Source organism: Aedes albopictus, chromosome 2 (assembly GCF_035046485.1).
Source record: "Aedes albopictus strain Foshan chromosome 2, AalbF5, whole genome shotgun sequence".
Lineage (NCBI taxonomy): Eukaryota > Metazoa > Arthropoda > Insecta > Diptera > Culicidae > Aedes > Aedes albopictus.
In genome coordinates this window covers 41,794,759-41,808,742 of record NC_085137.1, presented here as the reverse complement: position 1 = coordinate 41,808,742, position 13,984 = coordinate 41,794,759, and the positions used below count along the sequence as shown (strand labels likewise).

Genomic DNA, 13,984 nt, shown 5'->3' with positions numbered 1-13,984 from the left:
AAATTTCAATCAAATGGAATTCCTATGATATTAACGACAAAAAATAAGAAAAAAAATATAACGAACTTTTTGATTCTTCTGAAGGCTTATAAAACCATCATTCAATCATCAGTAATCATCGACTATTCAAAACCAGTGTAGCTAGAGTACAGTGATAATTTTTATCAACACTGGTTGGATTTTGAACAAAAAATACTGCTTCTGACTTTTTGCAATACGACGATGGCTTGTTTCCCTTTGGAGTGCTTCATCATTTATGAAAGGGTAGCAGGCCTGTTGTTAGATCGCAATTCATGAAGCCTGTTAATTCGCGGTAATTCGGCAATTTGAGTCTGGGTTCGAATCCCGAGCGGCCGTAAGAAGAATCTAAAACAGGCAGCCTCAGAATGGTTTTATTGAAAAGTTACGCATTTACCGCATTGTTTAAGTGAGTAATTCGCAATTTTATTTAAAGTATTGCTTTCATTTTTCTAATTTATCACAAATAAAACAAGTGATGCAATTTGCACTTGTCATTTCTCACCCAATGCTACCAACCGCACCTACATTTAGGGCCATAGCCAAAGACAACATCCCAACAACAACAAAAACCACGTCGACAGAGAGCGTACATCATGCCAGCCATTTCGGGAATGGTGAAAAATAATTAATTTTTCGAGTTTCGATTATGGCGGCGGCGCGACGCAGTGAAGCTGGGCTTCGTTTTCGATGTGATGAGCGAGCATTGCTTTTATATTCCACATCCAGCAGCAGGTTTGTGTCGTTGAATCAGATATAGATGGGATGCCGATGCGATGCGGGGAATAGTAGTGAGAGAGGATTCTTGTTTTTTTCATTATTTTTTTTTTCTGGCTTCTCTCGCTCCCGTTTGGTTTGTAATCAGAATCACCAATAACGACTACTGTCCTCCTCGCTCGACGTCGCAACATGCTACATTTGTGTCTACATTTGGATGTCTCTGCATGTGCGTATATCTAGCTGTATTGTATGTATGCATAATGGCCGATATGATAATTCATTCTCATTTGGTTCTGTTATTTTTTCTTTCAATATCCGGACTCAACCTGATTGTGCGTTCAGTGTTGCCTATTTTTAGGTAGAAATTCATTATGAGATTACATACCACTAAATTTCAATAAGAATGGATGGTAGCCAACATACCTACAATAGATTCTATTATCATATAGAGTTTGTAAAGTTGGCAACACTGTTTAAAATCCCGTAATGCAAAACCACCAGAAGAGACATCATCAAGTTAGGTCATACCATTTACCTATAGATCAACGGAGACAGATAGCCCAACCGTCCGGCAGGAGCCCAATAAGAAGTAGCTACGTATCGAACGAACTAACGAACGAACGAATCCCACCGCATTGTATGGGGGGATCTGTACAGTGACCCCACACCGATGAATCACCTTAATTTGTGCACACTATTTATGAATCACCATGTTGATCAAATGGAGTGATCCATAAACTGTGGTCATTTTTGCCGATTCATAAATTGTGGGGTCACTGTATTTGTTCGACTGTCAGTTGTTGTTTGCTTTTCTGGTCGATCCCATCGAAAAAGATGACGATTGCACCAATACATTTGCATTCGCGACGACTTCGCTAGTTGAGGATGCGGCTCTCAATCCAATCTATCCATCCGTCGTCCATCCAACCATCAGCGCCAACTCAAAGAGGGCGACGGACGAGCGGTGGGGGTCGAGGGAACTCCAGATGCTGTAGCGAAAAAACTTCTTCAGATGGAGTCTAAGAAAAGCCAACAATGATTTTGAGTGTGTTTTAATGCTTAGGGTCTCCAGTTAGCCTAGGGGTTAAGGCTATGGATCGCCAATCCGGAGACGGCGGGTTCGATTCCCGTTCCGGTCGGGAAAATTTTCTCGACTCCCTGGGCATAATGTATCATTGTACTTGCTTCACATTATACTAATTCATGCAACCGCAGGCAAAGAAAGCCCTTCAATTAATAACTGAGGAAGTGCTTAAAGAACACTTAGTTGAAGCGAGGCAGGCCAACTCCCAGTGGGACGTAGAGCCAAGAAGAGGAAGAAGAAGAAAAAGGTTAGGTTATCCAATCCTGAAACATCTTCTTCTTCTTGGCGTAACGTCCCCCACTGGGACAAAGCCAGCTTCTCAGCTAATGTTCCAATGTTCTATGTGAGCACTTCCACAGTTAATAACTGAGAGCTTCCTCTGCCAATGACCATTTTTCATGTGTGTGTCGTATGGCAGGCACAAAGCTACTCGATGCCCACGAAAGACAATAGAATTTTTATTACGGGAAGTTCCTGGATCGACCGGGAATCGAACCCGTCACCTCCAGCATGGTCATGCTGAACATCCACGCCCTTTCATCTGTGGCTATTCATTAGCAAAATGTTAAAAATTAGGCGATAGTTCAATAACAGTTTGCGACTCCCTGTTTTTTATCATTCTGTTCAGCTTTCCCTTCTGTTCGCAGCAAATTATTATTGCTGATCACCAAACTTGGTTGATTTTTTGTGTTGCTTGCATTCAGCAATACGGATGGTTGAGTAAGAGCATTTTTTTACAATTTGCGAATTATCTAGCAACTTTAGGGTTCGTTAAAATATTACGTAACGGGGAAGGAGGGGGTCTAGCTCTGTGTTACGCTTTATACAAAATTTCAAAATTCCCCATACAAAACATGATACGTGGGGGAGGGAGGGGGTCTAAAATTGTAAAATTTTGCGTTACGTAATATTTGAATGAATCCCTAACAGAGTATCAGCAACGTTGTCAGTAAAATTATACAGAAAATTCAGCAATCCAATTTTAAGCGAGATAAAATAGTTTTCTAAAAGTTATAGTAAAACTTAAACGGTCAACAAAATTGAACAACATTTTAATACTTTATAACCCAAAGAATAGTGGATGAAATATTCACAAACTTTTTTGAGGGAACATTTACACATGAGAGCTTAATATGCATTCTTGTTAGGGACAATTTGTTCACTACAAAACATATGAAAAATCTGTATATGCTCGGAGCTTCAATTGGAAATTAATCATTTAGGTTAGCGAGCCACTTGGGCAGTGACCGATATTTTGGGCACTTTTCGCTATAGCTCAGTTGATTCTGAACCAAATGAATTGATATTTTGAACATGGCTAGATACTATACGTATCTCACCGCGTTCCAAAAATTGTACCAAGCGTTTCAAATTTGGCTGAGTTGTAGCAGAAAAGTGGACAGGGCCCCTATTTTGGGCACTTTTCTGTTATAACTCAGCCAATTTTGAACAAATTTCCGCAGATAGAAACTTAACTATTGGAACGATTTAGAAATGCGCATAAATTTACAACAGTTTGTGAAAGACTATTAGCGTTTGTACGTCGAAGGTTATGTGTCCTTTACTGTACATCACTTATTTATATTAAATAGTGAGAACAGTGCTTAAAACTCGTCGTTTCCCATATGAAGGTGCGAATGGTACAGTTTTAAATTATAGAATTGGAAATAATCTGATCACCGTGTTCAAATTTTAAAATATTTGACAACATGTTTAGATTTTAAATGACCGATATAAAAAGACATATCCACGTTCAGAACAACATAAATCCATGTATTAGCATGACCATTACCCAGAATAAGAAAATTTTGCGCTAATATGTAAGTACGGTACTCAGGTAGATTAATCAAATATATTGAGAATGATAATGCTTAAAACATGTTAAACTTATTTTGGATTTTTGAAAACAAATCTTGTTATCATTGAGTTTTTGAAAAAATAAAACGATTAAACGGCATTGAATAAGAAAAAAAAATAAACGAAAACTAGTTTTGATTTCATTTTGTTATATACAAGGCGTTAGGTTCCTGAGTGCAAATTTTTTAAAGGGTGATAGAGGACCATAAATAGTGAAAAAAATGTTCTACGCATATGGTCAAATCTCAACTGTTACGTAGTTATTGAACTCCCCATGTTTTTGACTCTTATTGCCTTAACTGGCTATAACTTGAAAATGGTCAAACTTATCGCAGTTTTTTGACCCTTATTCGAAAGATTCTTGAATTTTCTATCAAATGACATCTTCGAATCGATTGGTTTAGTTAAATAACTAAGTTTTCTAGAGCAAATAGCTCAAAAGTAGTGTGTTTTAATTTGTTTTTGTCAATTATCTTCGAAAAATGCGTAAAAATTTAAAATTCTTTCTTAGGCAAAGTTGTGGTCGCTGTTCCACCCTAACTTAGTTATTCAACTAAACCAATTGATTCAAAGATGTCATTTGATGAAAAATACAATAATCTGTCGAATAAGGATCAAAAAACTGCGAGAAGTTTGACCATTTTCAAGCTATAGCCAGTTAAGGCAATAAGAGTAAAAAAACATGGGACGTTCAATAACTACGTAACGGTTGAGACCATATGCGTAGAACATTTTTTATCGCAATTCAAGGTCCTCTATCACCCTTTAAAAAGTTTGCACTCATGAACCTAACACCCTGTATATAACAAAACTAGTTATCGATTTCTTATAGGTTTGTTCTCATTCCCTGCTCGGGGTGTTCGTTAAAAATATTATTGAAATTACAAGTTTTTTCTTTTAATTTTAATCATAAAAAAATGTCTATTCTCGTTACAGGTTTTCGTTCAATGTTGTGTTCAAATAGCTTCAGTTTACTCAGAACAGATACAATCTTACTTAAGATTCTAAAAATAAGATGCGGATGTTTTACTGATCCTAAGGTAAGAATTATTTGTTATCTATGTTTAATACCCTATGGTTTTATGTTATGAAGGTGGGGGAGATCGCTGCTCCTCTTGAGGGATGAGTCGATTTTAGCCATGAAACGCACAAAAATATCCATTCTAGTTACCGGCATCCAAACGTTCTCTATGTGTTCTTCCAATTGCTGAAAACTGAAACTCAAATAACGTTGTAGAAGCAAAACTATGATTCTTAGAAAAACAAATGTTGACAAAATATGTGTTTTTTAATTTTGGGGGCAAATTCCGAGTGAGTAAACAGATTTTCATATCAGGTTATGCTACTTCGTTTCATTTAGACTTCAAATAGATGAAAATGATTTAATAAGATCAATGATTTATTGAGGTCAATGTGTAAAAATATTACATCAAAACTTGTTTTATCACGCATATAGGGTGGGGCGGGGCAAGATGGGTCAGTGCAATTTTAGAGCGCATTACTCATGTTTTGATTATGTTAATAATTTTGTTAAGTGACCAGCATGAATATACAGGGGATGGCCAGAATGTTTGGGATAGGCAACTTTTTTTCTCCCACAAAAAAAATCAACATGCTGTAACTTTTCATAGAGTGCATAAAAAAATCTGAAATTTTGACTGTTTGTCACCCTATTATATGTGCATCATTGGTAAAAATTTGGGCTCGATTAATTAATTTTTCGCGAAGTTGGAACCGTTTGGGTAAAACACTATTATTTAGACAACTAATTTTTGAACTGTCATATCTCGGAAACCAGTGAACCAAATTGAATGAATTTTATAACGTTTATCAACAATATATTGATACTTAATACGACGCTACAAAATGTAATATTTTCTCCCGGCGAATTAAGTTATACCGGATTGAAATTTTTACCCATATAGAGGAAAATAAGTCAAATTTTCAATACCACACAAAAATTACTAAATGTGTTCTTCCTTCAATCTAAATAGGCTCTAAAATATCTGATTAGAGATAACTTGAGAACAGAAGTGGAAAATCTTTGGATATCAACACTAAAATTTATTGACATTGATGTAAAAAAAATACATTTTTTCGAGAAAAATCCAAAAAATGTCAATCTATGATAACTTTTTTCAATGTTTAAAAAGTACCTATGTTTTAATAGTTTGTGAAGCATTTACATATTGTTAGTGTACGTTCAAAATTTCATGCAATTCGGTTCACTGGTTTCCGAGATATGACACCTCAAAAATGAGTTGTTTGAAGAATAGTGTTTTACCCGAAGGGTTTTAACTTTGCGAAATATTAATCAATCGAGCCCAAATTTGTACTAATAATGCCCACATAATAGGTTGACAAACAGTCAAAATTTGAGATTTTTTGATGCGCTCTATGAAAAGCTATAGCTTGTTGAACTTTTTTGTGAGAGAAAAAAAGTTACCTATCCCAAACATTTTGGCCATCCCCTGTACAAAACTTTAGGGTATTGATTGAAAAATTATTCACTCTCATTGGAAATATTTATTTATTTATTTTTATTTTATTTATTTTTTATTACAAGACTATCTTATAACTCATTTTATTCCAGCGGAATGAACACGAAAAATTAGAACATAAAATTATGATATTTTTTAGTGAAAACATCGATTTTCAAGTCTTCTTAGGACCACTCAAATTGTAAAGTATGCTATTTTCCATATATATTTTTTAAAATGTTTACTAGTAGGGTTTCGAACTACTTGGGCACCCGCGTCAATTCCCGACACCTCACAGCAAAACAAATCAAAATATCACTTGCCGCATATTTTCCAAACGCACTTCCGTAGGTAATCATCTCCAGCAACATTTCCGCAACGGGATCCACAGTCAATGAGCTACAACTTCACTCTGAAGCGGCACAAGTGGTCAAAACAAATATTAAACGCAGACGAGTGCACTTCGGCAGCACAAAGATGGGTACCAAAGTGATTCCCAATTTGATTTTGCAGGAAATTCGGCACTGGTGCCGAGAATTGGCGCTGGACTAGGTGCAGTAAACTCGTTCAAAATCAACTTTCCGGCGGAATATCTTCACAACAATCACTGTTAACAACAAGTTCACGCCATAAGGTATTTGATTCAGATGGAAGAAGTGGACGAAAACGGTCGTTTCATTGTGAATTTAGACAATGAACAATTTTGTTTACCTGTTGTGCCGGGAAACCCTAGCTCTTGTTTACTCAGTATGGATATGGAGCATATATGAATACGGAACAAATTTTATATATTGCCGTTTTTCGTTGAGAAAATGTGAATTACTTAAAAGGTGACCCATCTTGTCCCGCACTTTTTTCACGGTGCAAAATCGGTCACTTTTTAAAACTGCTTGTTTACCATCATATTTTGTATTTAATGAACATATTATCGACTTTTAGCATAGCTAACTAGTGTATTAAAGAGTAGAGGAGCGGTGCGATGGACCGTGAGCAGTCTTAGCCGTCCGAAGAGACAACGCAAAGAAAAAAAAAAGAGTAGAGGACGAATACAAACCAATACGATTTGTATTTACAAAGTTATGAAGATTCATCCTTAGGTGACCCACCTTGCCCCGCTCCGCCCTATTGGGCTGGGATAGTGACGCGTTCCCAACCCAATTCCCCCTTTTCCCACATGTACATTTTTTATATGTTGAACGTGACAGATATCTTTTGTCAATTAGCATTTTTGTGGCCTGTGTCATCGTTTCGATTGCTAATATGTTTTTGCACTGAATGAAAACTTCGCTTGACAGAGGCATTCAATGATAAATATTTCAATAATCTTTCCGAATAACTAGGCCGATATACACTTGTTCTGTTAACATGCATTAGAATTGGTTCTCCTCATGCAACATTATTGCTAAGGATCCATCCACCTATCAGTGCCTTTCAAGACTGACACTTCCCTCAGCCACTTATAAGTTATAAATTATTGATAGGATAGCTGACAGGGTACATCGCTTCAGCTTGTAGGTACCAATCGTACATCCATCGCTTGGTTTGTGAATCAAGATATGCTGTTAATGGAATAGGGGACTGCTAAATGGGGTTGGTGGAGGTGGCAGTATACCTTTTCGAATGTGATACATCTAACATCGACCGAGCGCAATGAACACACGGCCTGGCTTGACTTCTATGATATCGCACCAATATAGGGAAAACGAGTTACATTTGCTCTCGGTAGTGGTGTGTTGTCGGCGAGTTCCTCATATAGTTTATTTCCGACACTGTGATATCCGATGCAAAAATTTCACATCTACACCGGCGAGTGGAATGGTGCTTCTGCTGCTGAATCTGAATAGGAATTGAAGCTGTAGGTATACTATTGAACCGTAGCCACACGAATACCAGTGCGGCGCACGCGTTCGTGTGTCCGTGCGATGGTAGCGCTTCGGTCGGATAATAATTATTGAATTGAAAGTTTTTTTTTTCGCCACATTCGTCTCTGAAAGAGGTACAGAGAAACAATGATGTCGGCGTATGTTTTAATTTTAATTGTGAGTTAAAAAGTTGATCTAACCAATTTGCGAACAAAAGTGACCTGAAACGCGTCGAAAGTATCGGGAAAAGTGAGCTAAGGTGATTGTGTGCATCGAAATGATGGAATTAGGCCGATTTGGGTCCGGAATCGATCGGAAAAAAGACGATGAAAATTAATCAATGAGACACCAGTCGAAAGTACTGCTCATTCGCCATCATTCGGGGTATGTTAATGGTGGAGCTTAAGGCCGGACGGGACGGTGGTTGAATCGTCCGCCATTGCTCTGTTGCTAGTAAGATGCAAATCTCAACTTCTACTTCATATTATTGACTAGAAATTTGATCGTTCATTTGCTCACTTGTGGTGCACAATCGACTAAAGTTTCAGCTACGTCAGTGCAGTGGAAATTGATATTTGCTTCTTCAAAATCGCGAGGCAAATTGTTAGAAAGAGAGGGAAGATAGGAAAAATTACACGTCGTCCCGTGCGGCCTTAAGGTGCAGTGTAACCGAGGAAAAATCTGCGCTCGTTCACTTCGAATCGTTAAATCGCATTTCATATGTACGTGTATTTTATATAGTGCTTGGTTGGTGCCAGCGTCCAAATTATCATTGATTTTTCACGAGTGTCGTTTGTCTAGTGACGTGTGGTGGGATGCTGAATGATATTCATTTCATTATAATCAGTGATCAAAGTCGTTTGAAAATTTTCTTATCAAATGAATAGAGTGAGAGCAAAACAAAATCAGCAAAATATTTTGTACAAAATACATGAACATTTCTACAGTTTCTTTCCTTCTGACATTCGCTGTCAGTATTGTGTAGGTTTCTATTTTTTGTTTTCATACAATATTGCTTGTTCGTGTAAGAGTAAAGACGATGACGGCGAGAAATGAAGTGCTCATTCATAGACCTAGCGGGTGAGAAAAATTCCTTCGCCACGACGAGAAAATCGATTGCATGCGGGTGACATTTTTAATTGGAAAAGTGAGTTTTGAGGTTAGAATCATCTAGAATTGTCTCGAGAGCCAACGCGACACGGTATGAGCAAGTCAGAGTCGAGAGGGAGAGAGAAATGTGTGCTTTCGAAAATCATAAACCTTCATACGCGTTCGTCTCCGGTTGTCGCTGGTTTTATGTGTACAGAAGGCAGCAGACTCGGAACAAACAGGAATAGTAAGTAGCAAAATGAAATCGACCAGTTTCAAGAGTGCAGAAGGTGGATGTGGATGTGATAACGAATAATACCACGAAGAAACCTCCGGTGTAGGCAAAAGAGAAATGAAAATACCGTATAAATGAGTTAGCCCTGGAGACGAATCGCGGATGCTTCGGTGGGTTCAAAAGTGCTCTTCTTGAGTGATTGTGTACGTACAAAGTGACGGAGTTGTGCTTCTCCGCTTACATTACTCTGTTTGTCAGCGATGGCCCAAGAAATGCAAAATCAAGAAGAAAAAGTGAGGCCCAAATGGTCTAAGAATACCACCAACAACACTAATGAAACGATGAAAACGCGAAAACAGTGCCCATACTAGCGCTATTCGCCGGTGACGGTGTTGTACCCCCTGAACAGCGGTGTGTGAAGTGAGCATAAAAGCTACAAATGCAGACATTCGCTACGAACGGTGTGTTGTGTAGAATGGAGAAGTATAACTTTTGATTGGGACTTAACAAAAAAAAAACTTAGAAACGTACTGCTCAGTTTCCCCAATTTCCCTTATTCACATTACGAAGTATGTATGTGACATACTGTAGGTAAAACTTATGTGAAGGAAAATTTTACCTAAGTAGCGGAAGCGATGTATGTACATGAAAAGGTAAATATAAACAAGTGGATTTCAAGAAATTCTGAATTCCTACGTCCAGTAGTGTAAAATTTAACTTCTGAACCAAATCAGAATCTGATTTTTCCCACCTTTTACAAAGGTTACATTCGTTTTGCACATAACATCAAATACATCAATTCGAAAGATCATACTCGAAACGAACATGGGAAAGTAAACAAGCCACATAGAAGAAGCCCAAGATCAGGAAGCAAAAGCGAAGAAATATACAGCAATGCGATGGAAACATGGAGTAGCACGAAAATAATGGACCGCAATTTTACAATCGTAACATGGAATCATTCGAAACGGGCTTGGGATGGGATGGAATCCGCAGTAATGATGGGCGCATGAGTGTATTTACAGGGTTGGGGGGCTGCTGCTGTTGCTGGTTGCTGTGTCTTGCGGACCAACAACGACGCCCGAACTATACTGTCTGTGTTCTACTGGTACGAGATTCCATTTTGTGAATCGAAATGCATGCGATTAGAGTGATGGGTGAGCTAGCTATAGATTCCAATATGTTTGCAAGAGTATGCTGTCGTCAGTTTGTCAATTGTGCACATATTTGGAGTTTATATGTGTGGTGTATACGATTGCCCTAGTAAAGCGCCGGATTGATTCATGCATTGATAGCATGTCTTTTCTTGCGGGCTAATGAGATAAGCAATCTTCTATGCAAAAATTCTCAACAAACAAAAATAAAATAAAAATTTGACTGAGAGCTGCCCGTAGTCCACCATATAGTAATGTCATTGTGATAAAAACATATGTTGATTACTTGTTAAACATATTTAGCAGTTACGGTCATCTATTCTAATTCTGTTCGCATCATTTGCGGCTCTACGCCTAATTGTCCCTTGTTGTATGGAAATCCCTATATAAATGGAACAATGCGGAGAATGGTAGAATAGATGTAAACACAAGCGAATAATGTTATCACCGAATTGGATTTTACTTTGCGAACAAACATTCAACAAAACGCGTGATTCATTCCCTAATTTGGCAATTCCATGAATTCAGTTTTCTTTTCTATGTGGCAATGGCAAAGATTCGAATAAGTCGTATGGTAGACATTCTAACGCATTTGAACCACTGGGTGTCTCATAAGGGACAAACGTCTTAGAATCCCAGTTCGAAAATGATCTAGAACTTCAGATGTACAAATCTTAGGAAGTAAAATTCTAACAATAGTGCAATTTTTATTTTGTTCTTGCTCACTTGCAATAACCCTTCAGGACGAAGCACGAAAAAGTGATATTTCCATAGAAATGACTCAACTTTGGCTCTCCAGAATTCTTAGACTTTCTAGTTAAACAATACTTTTTCTTCCCCATTTGCAAGAACTACTGTTTATTGGGAACAAGACATATGGGACAGACAAAACTTTTACATGTTTTACGATTGGTGTTCATTAGTTGTTTAACTTGTTGTGATAAATTTCACATGCAGGATAAACAAAAGTTTGTTTATACACATTTAAAAATAAGCTATGGCTCAATTATTTAAACATGTTATATCAGATAAAAGAGATACTAAACAGATAAAAAATATGCTAAACTGTTCCTTGGTTCAAGATCCATCTCGACCAGAACCAAACCGAGACCTATCACTTTTACCATGGTATGAAATGTAATAAGGACCAAAGTTTTTCCTTTAATTACTAAAATAGGCTGTTCCATAGTTGGATGCAGTTAGGTCTAGGGTTTGGTTTGGTAGATCTTTCGTCGCAACGCAACCTAAAAAGGTGATCTACCCACGCTACGGGCTCCGTTACAGATTGAGCATGTTTTAAACCCCCTCAACCATTCATCCATCAGCACGGGTCGCCTGGATTGGGGTTACCTGTTTGGTGGAACAGGTAGTCCGTAGTGCTATTCTAAACCGGCAGCTACACGGACAACTTCTAACACTTTCTAACGGTTGGACTTGATGGGCATTTCTCGGAAACTTCGAGGCTACATCTGAAATACCTCAAGTACACGCACCATGAAAAATGAAAGCTTGAGGTAAACAGCGTGAGCGTAACGTCGCTGCAGGTAGTCAAAGACGCGACTGTTCGAGGGTCAAGCTTCGCAGACGATTTGAAAATGTTAATGCGTATCCGTTCTATCAGTGATGCTACAATGCTTCAAGCTGATTTGAATGCCTTCGCGAACTGGTCCAGTTTGAATCCTATGCTAGTTAACCCTGAAAAAATGCACCGTTATTTCGTTCTCTCGGATAAAGCAGCCAATCCTTTGTAACTTTCAGTTACAAGGGGCAGAACTTCAACGAGCTGAACATGTGAAATACATAGGTGTTAGTCTGGACGTTCAGCTGATTTTCAAACTCCATTTGTCGTATATTATTCCGAAGGCTTCCAGTTTTCTAGAATTCATCTGCCGTATTGCCAAGGACTTTACCGACGTCTACTGCCAAAAGTCACTATTGTTCGCTTCCTCGTTCGACGCTAGCATATTGTTCGGTTGTCTGGCTTCCATACAATCAGAACGGCATAGAAAGGATTGAATCGGTTCAGCGTTGCTTCATTCGTTTCACACTTTGCAGGCTTCCCTGATCCTCGCCTATGGATCATTGAAGCCGACTTCTCCGCTACTCACCGCATCAAAACAAAAGCGTCATCATTTATGGACGGTAACACAGTGACAACAGTCGAGTTACGTCAAACACACAAGGCTACGGTGGCGCTATCTGTTCATTTCATAGCGGCCGTTTTAGTTATTTTAGTGATCCATTGCCGAGCTATCATAGTAGATGTTGATGGATACACCTCGAAATGCTACAAACATGCAGAGATGATTGGATTGCAACGTTGTTTTAATAGATATCATATATAACATATCAATAGAGTAGCATCAGGTTTTGACTTCCATCTTCCCAGGCAAACCAACCGCCGTAATTTTATTCAAGAACTCATCTCCAGGATAGTGTACACAAAAAATCCAAACTACCTAATTTTGGGGTAAATTTTACCTAAAGTTGAGCATATCGTATAAACTCGTTACCCAAACCTCTCTCCCCCACCGATGTTATCAAACATAAGCAGAGATGCCTCTATCCAACGAGGTTCCTAGAGTCCAATAAGCCAATTTTGGGTAAATGTAGCTTTACTCAAATTTGTGAGAATGTTCCGATTACTTTTACTACAACAAAATGAACTAAATACGCGCCTGTTTCAAAGATTCTCTTTGAATCAGGAAGTGTGTTTGCATTATCATTATCCAAATGATAACGGTAATGTACACATGCGGAGCTTATTGTAAGTGAAAGTGACTTCTGAATGGACGTGTCTCTCTAGCCATTCTGAAATGGGTCTCTGAATCTGCAATAGAGCTATCACCTTCTAACTCCCGGACTAAAGCTTTTTGCAAAAGCATCAAAATGATATTGCAGAAAACTTTCTTCCATAATCCCACTGCCGGACAGTGGGGGTTAGTTGGATCACACACACACACACACAATGTAGCTTTACTCAAATTTGTGTTAAATAAGGGTGATCTTGGGTCAAATTTACCTACTTTTGAATATATTGTTTAGCTGGAGGTAAAGGCAATTTACCTAGCGTGAGTTTAATCGATTTACTCAAATTTTGGCTTATTGCCCCGAACTATGCGATTGCGTCAAAAGAACTCAATTTTGGGTAGTTCGGCAGTTCCGTGTAATGAATAGTATTGTAGTTGTTTTGTTTTGTTTTATGTATATTATTTTTTACTTTTATTATACCGAGCTTTATTATTTTTTTATGTACAAAACATCATTGGGACAATAAGTCTGTTCATGTAATTTAACAAACTACAGTCCTGCATAAGTTGGATCATAAGTTAAGTATCCTGTTCAATGGATACGTTCAAGTGTGAGTGATCGTAGTTTGGCAGATTTTCCATGGGAAAACTGTAAAGAACGTAAACCTCGACGGAACGGACGCTTTGTGTTCCAGGCTTTACCGTTTGAAAGGCCAAGCGGAATCTTAAGTTGTT

At 38.1% G+C, this 13,984-nt stretch overlaps 1 protein-coding gene across 12 annotated transcripts in view; it reads left to right on the top strand.

Annotated features, from left to right (window-relative positions):
- Positions 1–13,984, top strand: part of LOC109421313 (uncharacterized) — a 98,271-nt gene that overhangs the window by 10,196 nt on the left and 74,091 nt on the right. For 7 of the 12 annotated variants that reach the window (XM_062849533.1, XM_062849532.1, XM_062849529.1 and 4 more), the window contains exon 1: positions 7,460–8,405. The exons of 1 other annotated variant lie outside the window; for it this stretch is intronic. The gene's annotated coding sequence lies outside the window, so the exon portion shown is untranslated. Of the gene's footprint in view, positions 1–4,615; positions 4,720–7,459; positions 8,406–13,984 lie in introns of those variants that run through there. 4 more of the 12 variants (XM_062849525.1, XM_062849523.1, XM_062849524.1 and 1 more) reach the window with 3 other exon arrangements.